The sequence below is a fragment of the Macaca nemestrina genome, chromosome 10 (assembly GCF_043159975.1).
Source record: "Macaca nemestrina isolate mMacNem1 chromosome 10, mMacNem.hap1, whole genome shotgun sequence".
In the NCBI taxonomy this organism is placed as follows: Eukaryota; Metazoa; Chordata; class Mammalia; order Primates; family Cercopithecidae; genus Macaca; species Macaca nemestrina.
In genome coordinates this window covers 131,185,712-131,208,201 of record NC_092134.1, presented here as the reverse complement: position 1 = coordinate 131,208,201, position 22,490 = coordinate 131,185,712, and the positions used below count along the sequence as shown (strand labels likewise).

Here is a 22,490-nt window from a genome sequence, read left to right as displayed (position 1 = left end):
GACCCTCCCCACCTCTTAGTTTCCCATTGGAGATGGTTTCAGCATGAGGTTTTGGGGACATTCAGGCCAGAGCCGTTGCTCTGCTGTGGTGTCAGGGCTGCCATGGCATCACTACTGCAGCAGAGCCACAGCCTCTCATCTGCATTTGCTGCAGGAGGAAGATGCAGGTGCCTGTGCAAGTTGGGGTTCAGTGCAAGAAGTGGAGACTCTCTGGGAGTCTTAGCCAGGAGGAACCTAAGGGCTTTGAGAACTGACACCTTAGGACTGTAGTTTTCTTCAGACTGTTAAAACCTTGGTGTGTGACAATACTGAACATTGCCTGAGCCTTGTGATCCTGTAAAACTGATGGTTAAGACATTCCCCCTCCCCACAACTGCGTCCCCACTTTTACTGCAAGAAGCCCCTTCCCATGTGGCTTAGGCTGACTTTCGGATGACCATTTACCGAGGACAGGGCGAGACACAGGCCTTCAAATCCCCCTTCTCTGCCTTATAAATGATTAGCTAAACTGCCTGTTCCCACTGATGAATCAGAACAAAACGCTTGTTAGCCAAATCTTGGTTCCTCCTCTTCTCTCCTTACCCGAGTCTGAGGCCCCTCTGAGGAAACCTCTGATCCCCAATCAGCCACCCCTTCGCTTCCCCCACGGCTTCCTCCTGGCCTTGTTTCCCCTTCCCTGTGAAGGAGGGAGCAGTTCTGGCTGCTCTGAGATGCCGGCAGGCCTGCCGTTGGAGCAGTGGGCACCTCCCACCTTGAAATGGTTCTTCGTGGTGCGGTTGCGCCTAGGGGGGTGGACTTGTCTTTGACTGTTGCCTTCCGCAGAGGACGGTTAGGGTGGGCAGGAAAGAATTCTCTGCTACAAGTCTGCATTTCAGGCTGTTTCCAGAAGTGGGAATTCTCATACCCTGCAGTCTGGGAATGGATTTCGTTTCCCAGCTTCAGGTGGAGTTGAAATTGAGTGAGGCAACCCAGCACATATCTGGAGCCAGGAACTAGAGCCGTTTTTAAAGTGGCAGTTTCTCTGTAAGATTACAAAAAAAAAAAAAAAAAAAAAATGCACTCAGCACATTTCTTTCTTTCTCCCATGCATTTGGCCTTCTACAATGGGAATGGTGGTTTTTTGAAGCATGGATATAGTTTTAAATATTGGAAACCTTAATGTAGCTTCTTAAAATGTTTGCCTGATTATCTGGAGATTTACTAAACCTTTGGAGTGGTAATAAGTTGATCTATATGACTCTGCTTTCTATGATGCAATGAAAGTACTATAATTAAAACCTCTGCAGTTGGGTGCAGCAGGCGATTGGCCAAAACAAATTCTGCCTTTTGGTTTTCTTGAACCAAACAAGGGAGTAGAGTGTAGGCTGAAGTGGCAAATTCATTTCAGAGCACGCCAGAGCCATCAACAATTGAGCAGCCTTCTCAGGTGAACGTGTAACGTGCCGTGACGCTTTTTTTTTTTTTTTTTTTTTTGAGATGGAGTCTCCCTCTGTCGCCCAGGCTGGAGTGCAGTGGCCAGATCTCAGCTCACTGCAAGCTCCGCCTCCCGGGTTCACGCCATTCTCCTGCCTCACCCTCCCGAGTAGCTGGGACTACAGGCGCCTGCCACCTTGCCCGGCTAGTTTTTTGTATTTTTTTGTAGACATGGGGTTTACCCGTGTTAGCCAGGATGGTCTCGATCTCCTGACCTCGTGATCCACCCTTCTCGGCCTCCCAAAGTGCTGGGATTACAGGCTTGAGCCACCGCGCCCGGCCCGTGTAGTGAGTCTTGACAAGCCTGCCTACTGATGTGTGCACGTGACACCATGGAGCCACACCTAGGAAGATATGGTTTTTGTAAGAAGCTTTGGAAATCCAAAGTTCAACTTAATTATCCGACTTTGTTACAGAAAAAGCTTTGACCAAGATGACCAAAGACCTGATTGTCTCATGGTCGAGACGTGGTTGTAAAATTGCCCTTACTTGATGCCCATCAGTGTTGGTCCACAGTGATACTCCTCCCACCTCACTGAATAGTTTGGAGACTGAAATGAGACTGTGAACATCTCCTTAAGGTGAAAAGGGCTCTGGGGCATCCAGAAATATCCGCACACCCGTGACCATTCCCCTTTAAGGTGGAAAGGATTGCTGGGTCATGCGGGAGCATCCGCACACCCGTGGCTGTCCTCTTTAAGGTGGAAAGGGCTGCTGGGGTGCCCAGCAATATCTGCACACCCGTGGCCATTGTGGCTGTCCCCCTTTCTGCTCAGTCACCTCTGCGTTCCTGCATTCAGGCTTTGGGACACTCATGAGCAGCTCATCCCCCTGGGCTGGTGAGGATGTAGTGGGAGGTTGTTCTGAGGCTCTGTCACCGTCTGCCCTGTCATGAGCTGGGCAAGGCAGCGGCAGTGACCCTGGAGGAGTCTGGTTAGTGAGGGCTCCGGCAGGAAGTGCCGAGGCTTGAGGTGGCTCTGCCAGTCGTAACCAAATGTCTTTCCTCTTATTTCCACGATTCCTTCTAGTTCTGCACCATGCACTGCGGAGTCTCTGTGTCTATAAATACACATTAATTACGATACAGGTGTCTCTTTCCCCTCTGGGGCTGGGCCTAGGTAGTGAAGTGCAAGACCCCCTTACTGCTGGATGCCCACCAGCACGAGGCACTGCCCGCCCTGCTGACGAATGCCTACAGCGAGTCCTGGAAGCTCCCTCCTGAGCACCTGGCCTGTTGACGGTGTACACGGGAGATAGATGAGCTCCCCTTGCTCCACCCTGAGCAGAGACTGAGGAGGTGGCGGCAGCGCTGTCCCCCATGGTGCATCCTGGGAGCATGGAGGAAAAGTCTGTTCATGCTTAAAACAGCCCATCCTCTCAAAAGCAGGGTGACAACCACATTTACATCTGGAATCTTATAAAAGGGCCCGTCTCTTTGAGAGAAGAACGTGGCATGTGTGTGTGTACCTCCTTTTTTTTTTTTTTTTTTTTTTTTTTTTTTTTTTTAAAGACAGTCTCCCTCTGTCACCCAGGCTGGAGTGCGGTGGTGTGATCTCAGCTCACTGCAAGCTCTGCCTCCCGGGTTCACACCATTCTCCTGCCTCAGCCTCCCTCCCGGGTAGCTGGGACTACAGGCACCCGCCACTATGCCTGGCTAATTTTTTGTACTTTTAGTAGAGACCGGATTTCACTGTGTTAGCCAGGATGGTCTCGATCTCCTGACCTCGTGATCCGCCCGCCTCGGCCTCCCAAAGTGCTGGGATTACAGGTGTGAGCCACTGCCCCGGGCCATATGTGTGTACTTCTTTACAAATCTTGCCCGACCTTTGCATTTAAAAATTATTGAAAAACTTAATGTACCTGACAAGAACTTTATAGGTTTCCTCAAGTAAAAATTTGAAAAAGTTAAGTGAACCCATAATGGATTTATTTCTATGAGTCCCACACTTGGATTTCAAAGGTGGGCAAAACATCTCAGTTCTTCAGCCTGATTTCCGTGGAATCGTGAAGGAAACGTGCTGAAGTTGCTGCGCGGATTTTGTTATGTGGTGGTGACAAGTGGGGCTGGTCATGAAACAACTGGAGCGATCCCTGTCCTTTCTGTGCTCCTGTTGGACACTAGGCACGTGCTTGGGTGTTTTCTGTGTGTGTGGACAAGATGAGGACAGAATTTCCGGATGATCCACACGGTGGTATCTTCTCCCTTTTCTGTTAAAACGTGTCTTCTGCTGCTTCTACATAGACCAAGTATTTCTCTCTTGCCTGTCTACATAAACGCTGTTTAACAAAAACTGTATTGTAGACATGTGAAGCAGAATTCCACATTATAAAACAGATAGAGATAACTGAGTATACTGTTTTGTGGAAAGAAGGTTTAAAATGATTTTTAGCTTTTTCCCTGAAAGAGGGAATAATTTTAAGTTTTTCCCTGAAATAGGGAAGAATGAAATGGGAAAATTTTTCCATTTAATTGTTAGATTATATTTAATTATTTGTTAGATTATTCATGTATTGCAAGGGAAAAAGGAACTAGATCACCCCATGCACCCAAGTGAAAATTTAAAGGGTATGGGCAAATTCGTTTGAACTCCTTTAAATTTTTTTTTTTTTTTTTTTTTTTTTTTTTTTTGTTTTTGACAGTCTCACTCTGTTTCCTAGGCTGGGTGCAGTAGTGCAATGACAGCTCACTGCAACCCCAACCTTCAACCCCAGGCTCAAGTGATTCTCCTGCCTCAACCTCTCCAACTGCTGGAATTTACAGGCGTTAACCACCACACACAGCTTATCACCTCTTGGACACTAACTTTGAGTTTGGGCATTCAGTGAACTATATTTTGGTTAATTCCCAAAGTTTCTCACTGTTTATCTTTAATTTGCTAAAAATCTAAATGTATTGTGAAATGGATTAGATTTCCTTAGCATTCACGGATTCCCTGTTAATGGGGCAGAGACGTAGAAGGCGTTCGGACATCATCAGGGTTGCAGTTGAGTGCTTGCCCCGTACACACTGGAGCTCTGGGCTCTGTGGCCCCACGGGGGTCCTCTGTCCACTGAGGGGGCTGGGTTACCTGGAAGGTCCCTCCAGCCTCTGCAATTTTGCCCTTTTCAGGTTAACATCTCCTCGTTGTCCTGGACAGCATTGCCTTTCGTTCACTGACCCACGAGTGAACAGCTGGCCAGTGGCCAGGGCTGCTTCCTTCAGCTGGGAGGTGGTGATGTGATTTCACTTCCGTGGAGCTTGGTTCTTGGTGTATTAGGGGTTCAGTTGTATCTTGATTTTTAATCTGCACCTCTGAATTGCTCTTTTGATTGCAAAGAGATTGCTTGTTGGATTTGTTTCTGAATATTTCGTGGATAACAGGAGAACTTTGCTTATCTGTGTGTTCCTTTAATGTGTTTTTGCTGGGCATGTACATGGGTGTCTTAGCCTTTAGCCCACTTTCTGTGTGTGGTGGATTCATTCTAATCATTTATGTGAAGTCTCTCTTGTATTAAGGCCAGAGGACGTGGGGTGCTGTCTCCCTAAACTCGGGGGAAATGGCATTGTTCTGCCTTCCTCGCTGGGAACGCTGGGGTTTCCAGGTGTCTGGACTTGGCTCCCACACTGGGAGAGTGGCTGTGGCTTCTGGAGCTCGTTTTGTGTGGGACCGACTCCTTCACTTGCTTTATTCCCCGCTATCTTTGCTACTTTATGAGAAAGGATGAGGGAGTTGGGCCCGGGGGCGAGGCCTGTGCCTGAAAGGCTCGATGCAGAAACTCCTCGTGGGAAGGATGTTCCCTGAGGGCAGCTTGGAGTCTTTTGCTACTTTTAATAGAGAAGTAACTATTGACATGGTTCTATTCTGCTAGTGATGTTTCAAAATAATTGGTGTAGAGTTACGAAGACGTCCGAGACACCCATGATCCACTCCGGGCCAGTGCCAGGCATTGTGCTGAGATGCCTTCAGACCACATTCAGATGCCAAAGATTCTTGCTTGGTTATTCTCAAACTTATGAGAATCTAAAATACGGGCCATGGTGTGGGTTTTCTTTTGAGCCCCCGTGCCTTTGCTTTGCAGTTTGGGAATGAATGACTTCATCAAGGGGAAAGAATTTGAGGAAGGAGCCTCTGAAGCTAGGAGGGGGTGGGGAGGGGCGGGGGCAGAGGGAAAAGGAGTTGTAGGGGGAGGAGCCAGGCTGGGGCTGGGGGGTCTCCCCATGATGCTCCCCCACCCCTGGTGCGAGGCCCCAGGGAGGGACTGACTTTCCCACAGGAAATGTGTATGATTGCGTGTCTGTTTTGTGGGTTGGCCATTTGGATTGAGGGAATGTCCGTGTTGTGATTCTTTATTGATTCGAAGGTTGAAAAGGTTTGTGCTCAATACAGGGGTCTCTTAGTGCGATGGGAAACGTGATCACAGCCGCCTTCGGGGTGGGAAGGGTCCTCAGTGGTGGCCGGTGCTGGCCTTCACCTCCCTGGGTGAGCTGCCTTCAGGGTGGGAAGGGAGGTCCTCTGTGGTGGCCGGTGCCAGCAGGCCTTAGCCTCCCTGGGTAAGCTGCCCTCAGGGTGGGAAGGGAGGTCCTCAGTGGTGGCCGCTGCCGGCCTTCGCCTCCCCGGGTGAGTGCTGCCCCATCCCTGGCGTCTCCGACTCCTTGCCTGGCACCTTCCTCGTTGGAGGCCGTGATCCATCAACCTTGTCCATGCGTGTCCTGCAGACTAGTGCTGACTGCAGGTCCAGGGGTGGTCAGAGGAGGCCAGAGGAGGCCCTCGTGATGCAAAGCTAAACACTGAATGAATGCGCTGCTGAGTGCATGAGCCGCGTCAGCCCAAGAGTCCGGGTAGGAGGGAACTGCGGGGTTGGAGGGAAGACTGGATAGATGGATGCTTTCCTTGGCCCCTGGGGGCATGGCCAGGTCCATGCTCAGACCCTCCTGGTTTCTCCCATAATTCCATAAATAGCAAGGGAAGGACTCGGGGCACCCCGGGACCTCATGGGTATAAGCTGTGTCCTCGCGTGGCCCCAGCTGTGGCCAGTGACGTTATTCTCTTTAACCTCAGGCTTATTTAGTATAAAAACACAAAGGGACAGAAGTAGTTCAAGGGCCTCTAAAGACTTACGTAATTGTTAATAGGCCTACTTTTATGATTTCTTATGTATTAAGAGCAAATCATGAAACAAACTCATTTCTGTTTGAAGAAATCTTTACTGATCTCATTTTTGTGGAAAGCAACATTGATTCTTTGCTTAGCGAGAGCGTTAGTGCCCTCCTGCCCAGCGCCGCTGTCCTCGGCACACACCTCTGTCCACTGGTCTCTGTTCATCTTTCCGTTTAGAATTGTAGGAGGGGCGCTGGGATCTTAGGGCTAGAAAGAAACTCTGAAGACCACTTGTTTTAGGGGCAGCTTTTAGTCAGGGCTCTCCAGAGAGACAGCCAGCCAGCCACGTGTGCGTGTGTCTCCAGGGGAAGGCTTGCTGCAGGGGCTACGGAGTCCAAGAAGTCCCAGGACCCACAGCCTGCAAGCTAGAGTCCTGGGAGGGTGTGGCTTGAAGACTTGAGGAGCAGAGGGTGCAGATCCCACCCGGGTCTGAGGAGCTGAGACCCAGGAGCACGGGTGGCAGAAGACGGATGTCACTGGCCCATCAGCCAGACAGGTAGAGTGAGCCCAGTCTTCCCTGCCTTGCTGTTTTACTCGAGCCCTGGGTGGATAGGGTGGTGCCCCCAACACCGGCGAGGATGGGTCTCCACTCAGTCCAGAGGCAAACATGCATCTCATACAGAAATAATGCAGAACCAGCCATCTGGGAACCCAAGGCACGCTCAGGTCGAGGCACAAAACCAACGCCGCGCGTGGCCCTGACGTCTGCGTGTTCGCATCACTCCACGCGCATTGCTCGCTCATCGCCTCGGTGAGTTTGTAAGCTCGTGCGGTTCTGGGGGTCTTTGCCCCGGGTGGTGGTGGTGACAGGCTCCCCACCGCCCCAGCTCAGGTGTGGAAGGTGATGCCACCAACGGGTCCTTATTTCTCAGACACTTGAGCGGGTGCTCTGTGCAGCCAGTTCCACCTGCAGCAGCATCTGTGTTCCCTACGCCGATTCCATTCGCAGTGTGTGCCTGCCTTCTGTTGGGGTGCAGCCTTCCTTCAGGGAGGAACTGTGTCCTGTTGGACTATGTCTCCTGTGGTGTATCTCATGGCTGAATAAGTAGCTATAGGATACCTCGGTGGCTGAATGACAGGTTCATTGGAAGGAAAACTTTACACTTTTTTTTCTTTTTGAGATGGAGTTACACACTCAACGTCCAGGCTGAAGTGCAATGGTATGATCTCGGCTCATTGCAACCTCTTCCTCCTGGGTTCAAGTGATTCTCCTCCCTCAGCCTCCCAAGAAGCTGGGGTTACAGGCGTCTGCCACCATGCCTGGCTAATTTTAGTATTTTCATTAGAGACGGGGTTTCACCATGATGACCAGGCTGGTCTTAAACTCTTGACCTCAGATGATGCACCCACCTCGGCCACCCAAAGTGCTGGGATTATGGCCATGAGCCGCTGCACCCAACAACTTAATACCCTTTTTGTTTTTGTTTTTTTTAATCATAATGGGCTTGTGAAATGCTTACATCAATGTTTATTTTTAAAAATGTTATGTGTGACCTTTCAGCTTTTCATAGCACTTCTCGTGTGAATATTTTTAAAAAAGCCCTTTCATCGTGGGGGAGAAGGAGTTATTCCTTTCAGCAGAGGGATATGGAGGAACAGGCCCTAGTGGGTCTGAGCACAGGCAGTCACCCCAGCCTTGGTGCTTGCTTAGGTCTGTTCTCCATTCACCGTAGCAGCGTCCACTGTCATTGTCAGCTTGTAAAAATAAGCTTCTTCCTCTTTCTAATCAGAATGAACAGTTAGTTTGTTAACCGTCATGTTAAGGTATCGAGAATGATGGCTTTCAGGCCTCAGATATGACACAAGTAGTAAATGCAGCTGACCCTGAACGACATGGGTTTTGAGCTTCGAAGGATCACTTATGTTAATTTTTTTTCCAACCTAACCCTTATTGAGAAAACGTGGCTTTGTGGAGGGCCGACGTTTCCTACATGCGGTTCCATGGGGTGGCCGTGGGATCCTGTAGATACGTAGATTTGGGTAAACTCGGGGAGTGTTCTGGAATCCATGTCCCTGTGTATACAGAGGGACAACTGCAGCTTTTTAAAAGTTTGTGTCCTGCCTTGTCCTAAAAAGGCTCCAAGGTGGATGCAAAATTATTTCATTCTTTTGGTTTCCTTGGTGGGATATTGATGTTTATTCTTCAGTGTCTAAAATCCTGAGTGAAAAGAGTTGGTGCTTCAGGAACAAAGCCAGTCTGGAAACACATACTGAGATATCCACCTTTTCTTCATGGTTTCACAAAAGGTCATGATCATATTTTATTCGGTTGAACCGTAGCAAACTGCCAATATTTGCTGTTTTGGGCCTACAAAATGGCAAGTTCATAAAATATTAAAAACAAAGGCTTCCTGGATGGGGAGAATAGGAATCGGTAAAAACCTGAAGTTGTCTGTCATGGCCTGTGAGTCACAGGTAAATAAACCTGTGTTGTGAGGGGAGGTTGGCTGTACAGTATTTTCTTCTGTTTTGAGACTGTCAGAAAAAGATCAGTTCTATTCCGTTGGGTCCCTGCGCCTCAGCTTTGCTGCAGAGGGGACTTGCCATTATACTTCGTGTCCGCAGTGCCCAGGAGGCTGACGCCACATAGAAGACCTATATAGGTCGGTGAACATGAGCAGGCATTGGACACGCTGTGCACCTTGGGACGCATCTGAGAAGTGTGTGCTTGCAACAGGTCTGGGGTGAGGGCGTGTTCCATCTCCTCTCTCTTCTCTGACTTTGCAGACCTTTGAAGTTGGTCCCCTGGAAAGTGAAATTAGTTAATGCTGATGAGCTCGAGGTCAAAGCCGGAATCAGGCTCATCATTTCCTGCAGTGTTCACAGCAGCAGGTCGTAAACTCGACATGACCTGAACCCAGAGAGTCGAGGTTCCGCCCTGCTTTGTGACTCGGTTGTGTGTGGTCTTGAGAAAGTGAACATGGGTTTTCTTGATTCTGAGGGGGCCGAAGAGACCCGCTCTTCACTAGGGGTGTGAAGCATTGGACCTTCCCATCAGGAGGCAGCAGGGACTCGAGAAAGCCCCACATGCTCTCCAGTTCCCTTATGTTGAAATGGTTTGTACTGGGCCATGCCGGGTCATTTTCGGAGGTAAGTGGGGCGTTCACATGGAGGTATACACTATTCTTGGTGTCAGGTGCGAGAGTTGAATTTGTAGAAGCTGTACAGATAGGAAAGAGCCTGGCAGGGAGTGCTGTTTACACGGAACCGATTTAACGCGAGGTCTGCGCTCTCCCTGGGTCCTTGTCTGACCAGTGTCTCCCAGTCTGCAACGGGATGTTCCCGTGACTCGGCGCTATTGTCCCACTCTGTAGATGTCTGAGGATCCGTGCGTGGTTGCTGTTAGAGTGAGTTGTGATAATGAACTGAAACAGTGAACAAACCCTGAATTGGTTAGCACTGGTTCCACGGCCACTTCTGCCGTGGTTGGAGTCATTCATATTAAAGTGTGCTGGACTCCTACGCAGAGCTCTGAATTCCAGAGACCCTTTAACTCGGCAGCTAACCAGCTGCTTCCTTCAGAAGACATTTGAGTCCCCTTTACGTGCCAGGGTGACCCTGGGAGTTTGAAGATGAGTGAGACAAGCCCTCCCCGTCTTGTGGATTTTACTGTCCAGAGGGGGAGACAGATGTGGATGGTGAAGGAGGCCCTATCAGAGGTCAGCGCACATCCGTTTTATTTCTTCAGCACTTACTGTGTTCAGGCGGTGTCCCGGGCCATGTGCAGAGCATCTGGGGACCCTGCCCATGGCATCCCAGGCACAGTTAGCATCTGCGCCATCTTCATACTTGGCCTGAGTTTTGGGGGAAGTACCGAGGACGGCTTCTGCCTTTGCCGGAGAGGGTTGGAAGTCAGGGCAGCCCTCCACAAGGAGATGATCGCCAGCTGATTCCTCAAGAAAGAGAGGTGGTCCCCACATGGGCGGAGCAGGGCAGCATGCACAGACCTGGCTGTGGGGTCTGGGGCAGGTGCATCTGAGTGGGGTCTGCTGTGAGACAGCAGGGGTGAGGTGTGAAGGCAGTTGGAATTTACAGGATAAATTATCACTAAGGCGATGCTGGGTTAACAGATAAAATCGGGACTCTCTGGGGTAAACTTGGACTTAAGGTTACCCTGGGCATGGGTGATATCAGGCTCTAAAGGCAGAGATTTAGGAAATTGGGGCAGAGCTGAGCCCCAGACGAGGATGAAGACCACCCTTGGGGGGATGTTGAATGAGACAGGGGTGGAAACCCAGTGAATGTCTTGGGGTCAGTCCAGCAGGAAGGCAGCAGAGGACACCAGTGCCCTCAAAGGCCCTGTGGATTTTACAGGCATGAGCCACTGCTCCCTGATGCTACTGGTAAAATTTCTAAGCAGCTCTCTCTCATACCCACTCCTGTATTTTTTTGTTTTTAAACCAGGTTTATGGCTGTATTTTTTCCAAGAAAACTAAACAGTTACCTGTTTGAAGTACAAATAACACCTGTTTAAAAACCAAAAATGTCAATTTGCACAGAAGTTTCCAAATACCCAGCTGGTTTGAGCCTTGCATTGCAGTGTCACTACCTGCTCTTAAATTTCTACACGATGTATAGATAGCGAGGCAGGGACAGCTGGTACATCTTCAGGTTTCGATTCTACTATCTTGGGATATATTTTCATTTATTTTGGCACACCTGTGGGTGTGGGGAGCAATGCCAGGTATTTATTTTGAAGCTTGTCAAAGGAACAGTTGGGAAGATGTTCACATTTTTAGAATTTTCATAGTAATAGTTATAATTTACAAAGTATTTAAAATTGTGTAGTCATCATTCTGCTTTTTGCTAGATGTACCCCTCAACAGGGTTGCTAGCTATAATTCTACATCACAGGATTCAGAACAGTACCCTTTTGGAGCAGATGCCTGTAATCGAGGAATTCCGCCTAGTCAGTTCACTTTAAGCGTGTTTAAAAGATTTTCTTTATCCTAGTTGGCACCTGTGGCTATAGTTGGTTTTCACTGCTGTGGAATATTCCATGATGGAAACAGTAATTCATCTCTTTTTGATATCGGTGGACATCTGGATTATTTTGGGAGTGTGTGTATGTCTATTCAGCCTTCATTTTTTCAGGATTTTTTGTAGAAGATAGTGTAACAGTGTAATATCCTCTGCTACGGAGCCAACACGAACCCTGATTACAGCCACACAGACTCTCACACAGACTCTCATGCCTTGTTACCAGTACACAGAACCAGTTTCTTAAGTTGAAACCCAGTAGCAGAACCTGAAGTCATGTGAACGTGTCCTCCGATCTTACACTTGGAATTCACTTTTTATTACTATGTCTGCTAATTAGGAAGCATATCAATTATACAGAAATCTGAGAATGTATAATTATACATTTATAACAGAGAAAAGCTTATTTAATACCCCGGAACACATGGCTATGTTTTTCCCTCATGCCCCACCACTGTTTTCTTTGCTTGAAATGTGAAATGACACTTGAATACAGTTTTCCAGTGACTGTTAGACTGACATAGTTCTTCAGAGACAGCGCATGTAAAGCACATGGAGAATTTCTGTTTGTGGAATGTGATTTCCCGGTCGCCTCATTCAGGCTGTCGCCGCCTTCCCCTTTGGCCGCCTGCACCGTGGGACGTCTGAGGAGGTCCCTGTTTCATCCTCTGGAAGTTCTGAAAAGGAAGGAGGAGAGGAGGGCGTCTCACGCTTAAAGTGAACTGACTAGGCGGAATTCCTCGATTACAGGCATCTGCTCCAAAAGGGTACTGTTCTGAATCCTGTGATGTAGAATTATAGCTAGCAACCCTGTTGAGGGGCACATCTAGAAAAAAGCAAAATAATGACTACACAATTTTAAATTCTTTGTAAATTATAACTATTACTATGAAAATTCTAAAAATGTGAACATCTTCCCAACTGTTCCTTTGACAAGCTTCAAAATAATATCCCCTTTATGTTGGTCCTTCGAGCTTTTATTTGGAGTCTCGGCTGCCTTAGTGGTTGCTGCCTTTATGTCCCTAGCTTGTGGCTTGGTCCTTCTGTCTAACTCACAGGCAGACAGATGGATAGGAAAGTTGTGTTCAGCCAACAGCTTGATCATACTCTCAAGGCTCAAATCGACTGGGTATTTGGAGACGTCTGTGCAAATTGGCATTTTTGGTTTTTAAATATGGTGTCTTATTTGTACTTCAAATGGGTAACTGGTTCTCTTGGAAAAGAGATAGCCATAAAGCTGGTTTAAAAAAAAAAATGGGAGTGGGTGTGAGAGAGTGGCTTAGAAATTACACCAGTAATGGCAGGGCGTGGTTGCTTACGCCTGTAATTCCAGCACTTTGAGAGGATGAGGCAGGTGGCTCACCTGAGATCAGGAGTTGGAGACCAGCCTGGCCAACATGGTGAAACCCTGTCTGTACTGAAAATACGAAAATTAGCCGGGCACGGTGACGGGGACCTGTAATCCCAGCTACTTGGGAGGCTGAGGCAGGAGAATTACTTGTACCCGGGAGGCAGAGGTTGCAGTGAGCCGAGATCGCGCCACTGCACTCCACCCTGGGGCGACAGAACAAACTCTCTCAAAAAAAAAAAAAAAAAAGAAAAACACCCCGGTAATGGAAACCTGACTGCGTCATCTGTGATGGAGATGGCGGATTATTTCACTTTTAGTGACAGGATGAATTGGATATGTTTGCAGTATTGATCTTGACAAGTGAAATGGTCAGAACCAAATGTGCCCCTCAGCTTGGGCCTCGCGGTTGGCAGAAGAATCTGGCGGGCAACAGACTGGAGACTCGGAGACCGAGGGGAGAATTCTCACGCCCTGACGCTGTTGCAGTCACTGCTTCTGGACTCCTGCTGGAGTGAGCGGCCCCTTCGCCTTGCAGGTTTTGGTGCAGTGGAGACCTTAGGACCTGCCCCTCCTGGCACACCTGTGAGTGTGGTGAGCAGTGCCAGGGCTGAGGCATAGGTGCTGAGCCCGGAACGTGGGACGGGAGAGGCTGCACACACCGGGCGGCAGGCATCTGCTCCAGCAGCCGGGGTTTCCGCAAAGGGGCGGGGCGATGGTTTTCTTCCTTGAATTTGGGTGGGGAGGGTGTCCTGGGGTACTGTGTCTGCACTTGTGTTGCTCTGAGGTCAAGGTGTGGCCCCGAGTCCCTGTCCCTCTGCCAAAGTGAGGGTTTGCCCATTTTCAGGTCAGATTTCCCTTGGGTCCGGGCCTCTAGGAGTGGGGGGCATCGAAGGGGGCGTGAGCATGGTGGACGCGCGTCGGCCTCTTCCTCTCCCCCTCCCCCCAGCTCCTGGGCTGTGTGTGAAGAGCTGCCCATCGGAATCGCCCTCCTGCCTGGTGTCTCATTCACCAGAAATCGTTCTCACTGTGGACTCTTGACTCAAATGTAATCCAGGAATGGAACGTGCTGTTGCTGGATGCCAGACGCAGCATCGGGAGCCGAGTTGGGCATTATATGATCTTACCCCACACCTTAGAAGTGAAGATTATCGTTGTCAGGCCTCTGAGCCCAAGCCAAGCCATCGCATCCCCTGTGACTTGCATGTATATGCCCAGATGGCTTGAAGTAACTGAAGAATTACAAAAGAAGTGCAAATGCCCTGCCTGGACTTAACTGATGACATTCCACCACAAAAGAAGTGAAAATGGCTGGTCCTTGCCTTAAGCAATGATATTATTTTGTGAAATTCCTTTTCGTGGCTCCCCCTGCCTCAAAAAGCTCCCCCACTGAGCATCTTGTGACCCCCACTGCTGCCCGCCAGAGAAAAACCCCCCTTTGACTAGTTTTCCTTTACTTATCCAAATCCTATAAAACGGCCCCACCCTTACCTCCCTTCGCTGACTCTTTGGGGACTCAGCCCGCCTGCACCCAGGTGAAATAAACAGCCGTGTTGCTCACACAAAGCCTGTTTGGTGGTCTCTTCACACGGGCTCGCATGACAATAGTTAAGGAGATACTGAAGTCTTTGCCAGCTCCAAGAGCTTTTTCAGTTTGTGTCGGGCCATTTTAGGCAGAAGGAAAAGCTTGCTTAGAGAATCTTACAGAAATGTTTGGTGCAGCGCCATTCATGGAATAAATGTGTAACTTTCTGTGGCGGCCCTCTGGAAAGAGATGCACTTTGAGTGCACCCTGGCCTGCTCGCTACAAGAATCGGCCCGTGTCACCCCGCTTTCCGTGGGTCTGCAGGTGGCCGTGGAAGGGAAGATGATCAGGAATGCTGGTGACAGTTACCGGTGCGTGTTGATGTGTGCTGCTTTCTGCAGGTGAGAACATTTCTCTTGAATAAACATCGCATCAGGATGATGACTGCAAGATATTTGAGTCTCATTCAATAGTGTTTCTGAGTTTCTTCTGTTTTTAATCTGCTTTCTAGCACTAGGCAAGTAAAGACATGGAAAGTAAAAACCCATCGAACTTGTAGAGACGTAGTGTTGTGTAGGAGCAGACTGTAGCCTCTGGCTCTGTTTCAAGATTGTAGGAAACTCTTAGCTGGCATGGTCAGGGTGTAAATTATCTTGTTTAATTGAAATGTAAATGAGTCAAAGCTGGCGCCTGCATTGTTGATGAAATACCAGATTTTAAAGGAACGTGTCGATACGCCATAAGATACCAGCAAAGTTCCTTGCTGAGGTTCGGCGCGGGTTCGGAGGAGCTGGGCCTTACTTGTCACCAGGGTCGTCTCTGGGAGCAGATGCTCAGTGTGGGCAATAGTCACTTAGCCTTTCCAGAGCCCAGGAACAGTTCGCTGTGGTGTTTTTAGAACCTGTATTTTGAGTCAGTTTGTCCCACTTGACTCGAAGTTGCTGCGCAGTTTCAGACCTTTGCCTCGCACCGTGCGCTCGTTTTCTTGTTCCCTGATAACTGCCTCGGTTGCCCCCGGCCTGACATTCGAGCCTCGTCGTTCACGGACACAAGCTCCGTGGTGGGGCCCAGGCCACGACTCCGGCTTGCACAGTTCCGTGCATGTGGTTTATCACATCACTCCCAGGATCTCCCGTTTACAGGAAGAGTGTCCCTTTCCTGCAGGCCCTGTGTGGTGTGGAAACCACCCCTCCCTGCCTTTCTCCTGTTTGAACTGACCGTGAAGCTACTTCTGTTCTAGTCAACCGTCAGAATTTAAGGAACGGTGATTTATGTAACTTATCACATGCTTCTCAGCAGTTCTTTATGAATTTCATTCTGTTGTGAAATGATTGCAGTTTTCATGGCTATGCTGGTCTCACGTTGTGGCCCTTGGTAACTATCTTGAAATGAATTGCCTTCCCCATTGTGTGTTAAGGTTTTGCCTGGGAGCTGTTGAGCCCTCACCTCTGCTTAGGGCGGTGGCTTTGCTCTCCTGACAAGAGGAAGAATCTTATTTAAAGCATTTCTAATGTGGTTTTTGCTTCCAGACAGCATTACTTTTTTCACAAAGAGACAGCCACTAAAGACGTGGAAACACGTAGAATCCTTTGAGGAAACGTGTGTTTCTAACTTGCTATAAGATAGAATTGGAATTTGTAATGGTTTTCTTTTCTAGAGTCTGGGTAGAATAGGGAGACAGTGTAATAAAAGCTAATTTTGAAATGAAGAATTTGAAAGATTTTCAGCAGCAATAGCTCTAGGAAGTCACCCTGGAAATGTTTTTAAAGATGTTCAGTAGCAATAGCTCTAGGAAGAGTCACCCTGGAGTTGCTTCTTGAGCATTGGTTTCCTGGCTAAATGTTCCGACTTTCATTTTTAAGTTTTGCTGTGAGTTGGGGATGTGTGGGAATAACCATCCCCAGGTGTTGGGTAGGAGTGGCCCTGCAGGGGTGCATGTGCCCTGAGGCCTGGGGCACTGTTTCAACCTAGCTTGGAACATGGGGACTCTTGTCAGTGGCTGGAGTAAGAGTACCAGCCTGGCAGGCTGGGGGAGCCCTGGGGTGGTCTGGGCACTGTCCTCCCTGCCTGCAGGGATGGCAGCTGGAGGAGCTCGAAGGCTGCCTGCCTCGTGGCTGTCAGCGGAGCAGCCCCTCCTGGCCCTGGAGCAAGCTTTGGGTCCACGAGTCTCTGCGCCTGGACTTCCTCCTGGGACCTCCGCCACTGTCCCGAGGGCCCTGGTGCCACTTTTCCAGTGGGACCCAAGCCTTGGGCAACTGCGACCCCAGATTCGGTTGCTTTCCCTGACGTCTCATTCCAGCACGAGTGCTCACCTCACTCAGTGCAGAGCCTCAGGTTCCCTCGAGATCCCCAGACAGAATCTTCCAATTTAACAAGATCGTTGGTGACAAGATTTGAGCGACACTGATTTAACTCAGCTTCCAGAGTTTAAGTTCCCAAGACACAGTCCTGCTCCTTTCCTGCCCTCGTCCTGTGTGGATGCGGGGTTTCTGGAGGGTGGGGCTGAGGCAGTGGCTGCTGTGGGATTTCAGTTTCCGGAGGGTGGGGCTGAGGCAGGTCAGCAGCAGGGGGATGGATGGCTCATTATTGTTCGTTCAATGCCTTGAGGGATAGCTAGGATTAATGACCTTTATAGGATTGTAGGTTTGGGGTATTTTTTTTTTTAAAGCGAATTGGATTTCATGTGGGGCAACCTACAGCAGTGTGGCCTCACCACGTGCCCAGCAAGTCACCTGCTGACACTGTTACTGTGTGTGTTCCCGTTGTTATGCCCAGACTGTTTGTTCCCCAAAGAAGACCACCAGAGTCCAGAGTCAAAGCCAAGCGGCAAGGATCTTTACTACAAGTTCGAATCTGGTCCCTCCTTTACACAGTATACAAGAGGGCCCCGAACAATGCGAGCGTTTGCTTTTTACAGCCCGAAAGTTGTAGGGGAACAAAGAAATTCCTGCGCTTTCCGTAACCTTGAACGGCTGTCTCCTTATCGGAGACTTTCCAGGTGGTGTTTGTACTGAGCTCAGGGAGTTTGAGAGATATATGGTGGTGGGATGGGAGGATGGGATGTGTTTGTGCTAGGCTCAGGGAGTTTTGAGCCCGGGGCTGAGGAATGTGCCCAGCTCCTTTCACCGTCATCCCACGAGGTGGCCACAGTTATCACCGCATTTTTCTGACATGAAACTTGGAGAGCAAAGGGTTTAAGAAACTCCTGAAGCCACACTGTCAGCGGGACCCGGGTGGTCTGACCTTAGACCCTGCATTGTTTACCCCTCGCAGCGCTGTCAGCAGACCCGCGAGGTCTGGCCTTCGAACTCACGCTGGTTGCCCCTCCCTGCCACGTTGTGGGGTTTTTCCTGCTTCGGGGCAGCGTTTGATAGCTTGTGAAACAATACCAAGACTTACTACGAGTGGATATGCCATTCTCTGAGATCCAGAACATTCCTTGGACCTGGCCTTGCGGATGTCACGTAAGGGGAGGTAAAAAGCATTTTCACTGTGGTCATTGGGGCTCCTGAAATAGTGTTCTTCCCAGTGAAAGTTCACCATAAAAATCTGTTAACTCAATACTGTGAACAGGAAGAGGTGTGTTGGGCTCTAGTTAAATGTCTCAGAGCCACAGAAGTAAATGTGAGGGCACCTTCCGAGCACAGCCTCCTGGAGGAGGCCGAGGACGTTTGCCTGGAGGGTTTGCCGTGAAGCAGGACTTGGGCAGGGCTGGTCGGCCTGGAGAGGCCTCTGGCATGATGTAAGTTAGTTGAAGTAGTTGAGGGGTGGTGGCGTGAGGTCAGTGGTCCCCGAGGAAGCCCCTAACAAGGCCGGTTGCGGTGGGATGGAAAACTGCCCTTCAGTGGCTGTAATCCTGGCTTCACGGGTCCGACATACATTCCTGCACTTTGGATACTTGGATCGCAGCCAGGTCAGATGGTCCTGAAAGGACATTCGGGCTGTGACGGCTGCACCCATTCTCAGCATCTGCAGGGACTTTGCCGGGTGTGTGTTTCCATTTTCTTTCAGAGGCTCAGCACAATTTAATTCTCTCTCTCAGAGAAGTCTCGAGAAATAGAAGGACACGTGGAATGAAGGACGTGATTGAAGAGAGTGTGGTGTGGTCTTCGACCTTGTTTTGCCTTGGTTGGTGCTCAAGAACTCCGCCTGCCCTGGGCTGAGCGTTTCTGCCAGGAATTCCTGCCTTTTATCCTGCCTCTGAGGCCCGTTGAGACACTCCAAGAAGCTTCTTTAACAAATTGCCTTTTCCTTTTACAGCCGTTGGATATATTTGCAGCAAAACAAAGGAATAACCCCCCAATGTGGTGATTGTTGGAACCGAACTGTCGATTCTCTCCTGGGCAGGGGTCGCCGTGAAGGATCACCGACACGAGATTCACAGCAGAGAGTTATTTATTACTAGCGCGCTAGGGTCCCAAGCTCTAAGTTGGCCCTGGGACCCCGACTGCTTGTTACAGGCTGTTTATATAGGCAAGCACAAGTTCAAACACAGCTTAGGGTGCGAAATTCAAACAAAGCTTTAGGCGCGTGGTAATTGGGTCTGTCTATGGCCTGAGCAAGGTGTCTTGTTCTAATTGGTTAGAGCAGGACCTTATGAGGTTTTTTTTTCCTGGAGTTGTTGATTCCCGGAACTTCGAGGCAGGGTGGGACCCCATGAGGTTGTTTCAGGAATTGGCAGGGTGGGACCCCATGAGGTTGTTTCAGGAATTGGCAGGGTGGGACCCTATCGAGGCAGGGTGGGACCCTATCCAGAGCCACCTGGTGTTAATTTTTTTAAGTTCTTTTTTTATGAGGCCTAGTTTCTAAGTTTTATGCGGCCTAGTTTCAGTGATTAAATGCATTTAAGTATAGATAACATTCAGTCTTGAAGGGCCTGGGGTTTTAATCATCTTTGGGTCATGTAACCAGCGTTGTTGGTGATTCAAGTCTCCTGACAGCTCTGTTCTGCCACGTTCCTCAGTTTTGAATGATCTTCCTGGTTGTACCTTGGAGCGGCGTTTGTGGCAGTAGAGAGGAGAGTGGTGGTTCCCAGAGGCTGGGAAAGGACAGAGGTGAAGCCTCTGCAGGACGCCAGTCTTCCTGGTTTAGGGGTTTCGGGCTCAGCCACCTTCCTGTGTCAGTGTAAATTATACCCAGGATCATTTTCACTCCCCCCACTTTAGTTGAACATTGGATCTTCAGGATGTGTGCGCCCACGTCACCTGGGCCATGATCCTGGAGCTGGGTGAGACTGTGATTCCTGGTTTTATAGAATTACTTGGAGATTATTAAAAATAAAAGCGCTTTGAGGCATTCAAATGCTATTTCTTGAACGTAATTTATGTGTAGTTCTTGGGAAACATTTCTCTGAGGAAGCATCTATAATTTTTGTTTTCTGCTGCTCAGTGCTAGAAAGAATTGTGCAACACTTGAGTGAGAGCGGCGTTATTCCCCTCCCTCCGCCATGCAAGCAAGATTAAACGTGCCTCTGGCTCCCCTCGGTCTTCTCGCCTGGTGTGGCAGTGTGCTACCTTCCGTCTTCTCTCTGGGGAGAATTAGTGGTGTTTGTGTGTGCTGCTCAGCTCAGCGTGGTGCGGGTGAGGAGCTTGGTTTTGTTAGGTGATCCTCCCAGGCCCGCCTCCTGCCTCCCCAGGCCTTGTTGTAAACTGACAGATAACTGGTGTGTTTTGGAAGAGGACAGCTGCAGGGCAGGAGAGCGTTTGTTCAGACTTTCTCCTTGCACTGACGTTTGAGACCTGGTCCAGCCTGGGCCCCTCTACCACTCCCTCCTTGTAACTGTGTGTTGCAAACCACTCCCTCCCAGTAACTTTTCTTTCAGAGGTTTGGAAATGTGACTTAACTCATCTTCAATTTAAAGTATACTATTAAATTTTAATGTTGAAACTGATATATTTTATGACCTTTATTTGATTTCTCTTGATTTTTTTTTCCCCATATGAGACATGGCATCTTAAGGGAGACAACCTGGTGTTGGCCGCCTTTCCTAAGGATGGAAGTGAATTCTGAAAGCCCTTTAGGCAGCAAAATACTCAGGGAACCGTTATTATGGCTATGTCTGTCCACGTAAAGTGAACACAACTCATAAGCAGAAAAAAAATGCAGCCCGGGGGCAAGGTGAGCGCTAATGCTGCCTGTGCCTGGCCTCCCCGCCACGAGGAACAGAAGTGCAAGCGGAGGTGGTTGATTAGCCTCCAAGCTGGGTCTGCGCCCCCCTCACATCCCTCTGCATCTGCAGGGGCACAGGTCGTGCTGCCACCCCTCGCTCAGTGCCAGGGCTGATGCGTCAGGAACAGGCGGGTCTGTCCGCCCCTTGTTCGGTGCCAGGGCTGATCTGTCAGGATGCCTCGTGCTCATCTGGTCCTCGTGTCTTCATCACCAGCCTTCTGCTCGTACTGGGCTTGTTATTACCTTGGTATGGGTTGTGGAGCGGTGCTCAGTCCTCCGAGGGAATCGGCCCTTAGCCGATTCATATTCAACAGGACCGGGGAATGGGTGCTTGTTCCATGTCCTGGATCCCAGGAAGCCCGTGCCCTGGACCCTGTAATGCCCAGGGTCTTCCTGAGAAACCCCGGTGCCACTGGAGCACAGCCCGGCCCGGCCCGGCCCCCTCCAGGCATCCCTGTTTCTCCGCTTTGTAACTGCACTTGTGTGTAGCAGGTCTTCCAGGACTTAGACGTTGCTTGGTGTGAGCCAGGTTTTGTGTGGAAAGAGGACAGGTCATAAGCAGAAGCCTGAGCCCTGGTCCGAGCCAGCAACCAACCAACCCAGAGCCATCTTTTATGCTTCCAGATTCTGTTGCCAAAAACTTACCCATGGGCATTGAGGGTGATGCACTTCTGCTCCGAGACGTCTGTGGCCTCAGCTGGAGGGATGGAAAGGATGTGGAGCCTCTTCACTCCTGGCCTGGGCTTGGACCTGCTGTGCAGCCTCTCAGGGGCACCAGGGCCCCCGTGTGTCACAGCGGCCTCGGGTTGGTGGCACTGCCCCAGGATGTCCCAGGCTTCATGATGTCCAGGCTCCCCTGGCATGGCGGCCTCAGGTCAGGGGCCCTGCTCCGATGGACATCTCAGGCTCCATGATGCTAGGGCCTCCTTGTGCCATGGCGGCCTCGAGATGGTGGCACGGCCCCAGGGTGTCCCAGGCTCCAAGACCAGTGTTCCTTCCAGTAAGGGCAAGTTGTACTATAAGGTCTAGTCTCGGAAGGTGCCTGGGGTCCTATCCTTCAGAGCGGTCCCACGCCCACCACAAATCAAGCCAGGGGAGGCCCTGCCAGAATTTGCAGCTGTGCTTCAGGTGGTCCCACCAGGCCTCTTATTTTGGCCTAGCCATGTATATAATTCTTTTTCTCTTTGGTTTTTTCGAGACAAGGTCTCACTTTTGTTGCCCAAGCAGTGGTGTGAGCACAGCTTACTGCAGCCTAGACCTCCAAGGCTCAAGCGATCCTCCTTCCTCAGCCTCCTGAGTAGCCAGGACCCACAGGCACATGTCCCCATGCCTGGCTTATTTTTGTTTTTTTTGTTTGTTTGTTTGTTTTTTTGTTTTTTTTTTTTGTAGAGATGGAGCTTTGCAATGTTGCCCAGGCTGGACTCGAACTCCTGGACTTAAGCAGTCCAGCTTCCTCAGCCTCCCAAAATACTGAGATCACAGGCATGAGCCACCGTGCTTGGCCAAGCATGTTTCTAATTTCAAAATTAAGAGGACCCAGAGCCAGTTAATGACGTCTCTACTGGAACATGCTGCTTATAGTACATTTAAAAAAAATCGTCCAGAACTTGGAAAGGGGCTGGTCAGACACAGTCCTTCGAGGTTGTCTGGGCCCCTGGGGTCTTTAACCATCTGGAGGGATGTACCATGTCAGACTCACTGTTGTCGATGGGCTGAAGCCCAGGTTTCGTGAGGTCACATGTCGGCTTGTAGGACTTTCTCTGGCAGAGAGATGCGAGTGACTTCTGTTCACTGAGAGGCTCATCTCAGGGACTTCATGGCCTGAGGGACGGCAGCCAGTTTGAGCTGATCAAGCAAT

General features: G+C 49.8%; 2 long non-coding RNA genes across 2 annotated transcripts in view; both read left to right on the top strand.

Moving 5' to 3' along the window:
* Positions 1-22,490, top strand: part of LOC139356868 (uncharacterized) — a 61,104-nt gene that overhangs the window by 3,681 nt on the left and 34,933 nt on the right. The gene's annotated exons all lie outside the window — the stretch shown is intronic.
* Positions 11,343-14,990, top strand: LOC139356869 (uncharacterized). Its single transcript, XR_011609350.1, has 3 exons — positions 11,343-12,358; positions 13,288-13,524; positions 13,889-14,990. It is a non-coding gene; the product is annotated as an uncharacterized lncRNA (long non-coding RNA).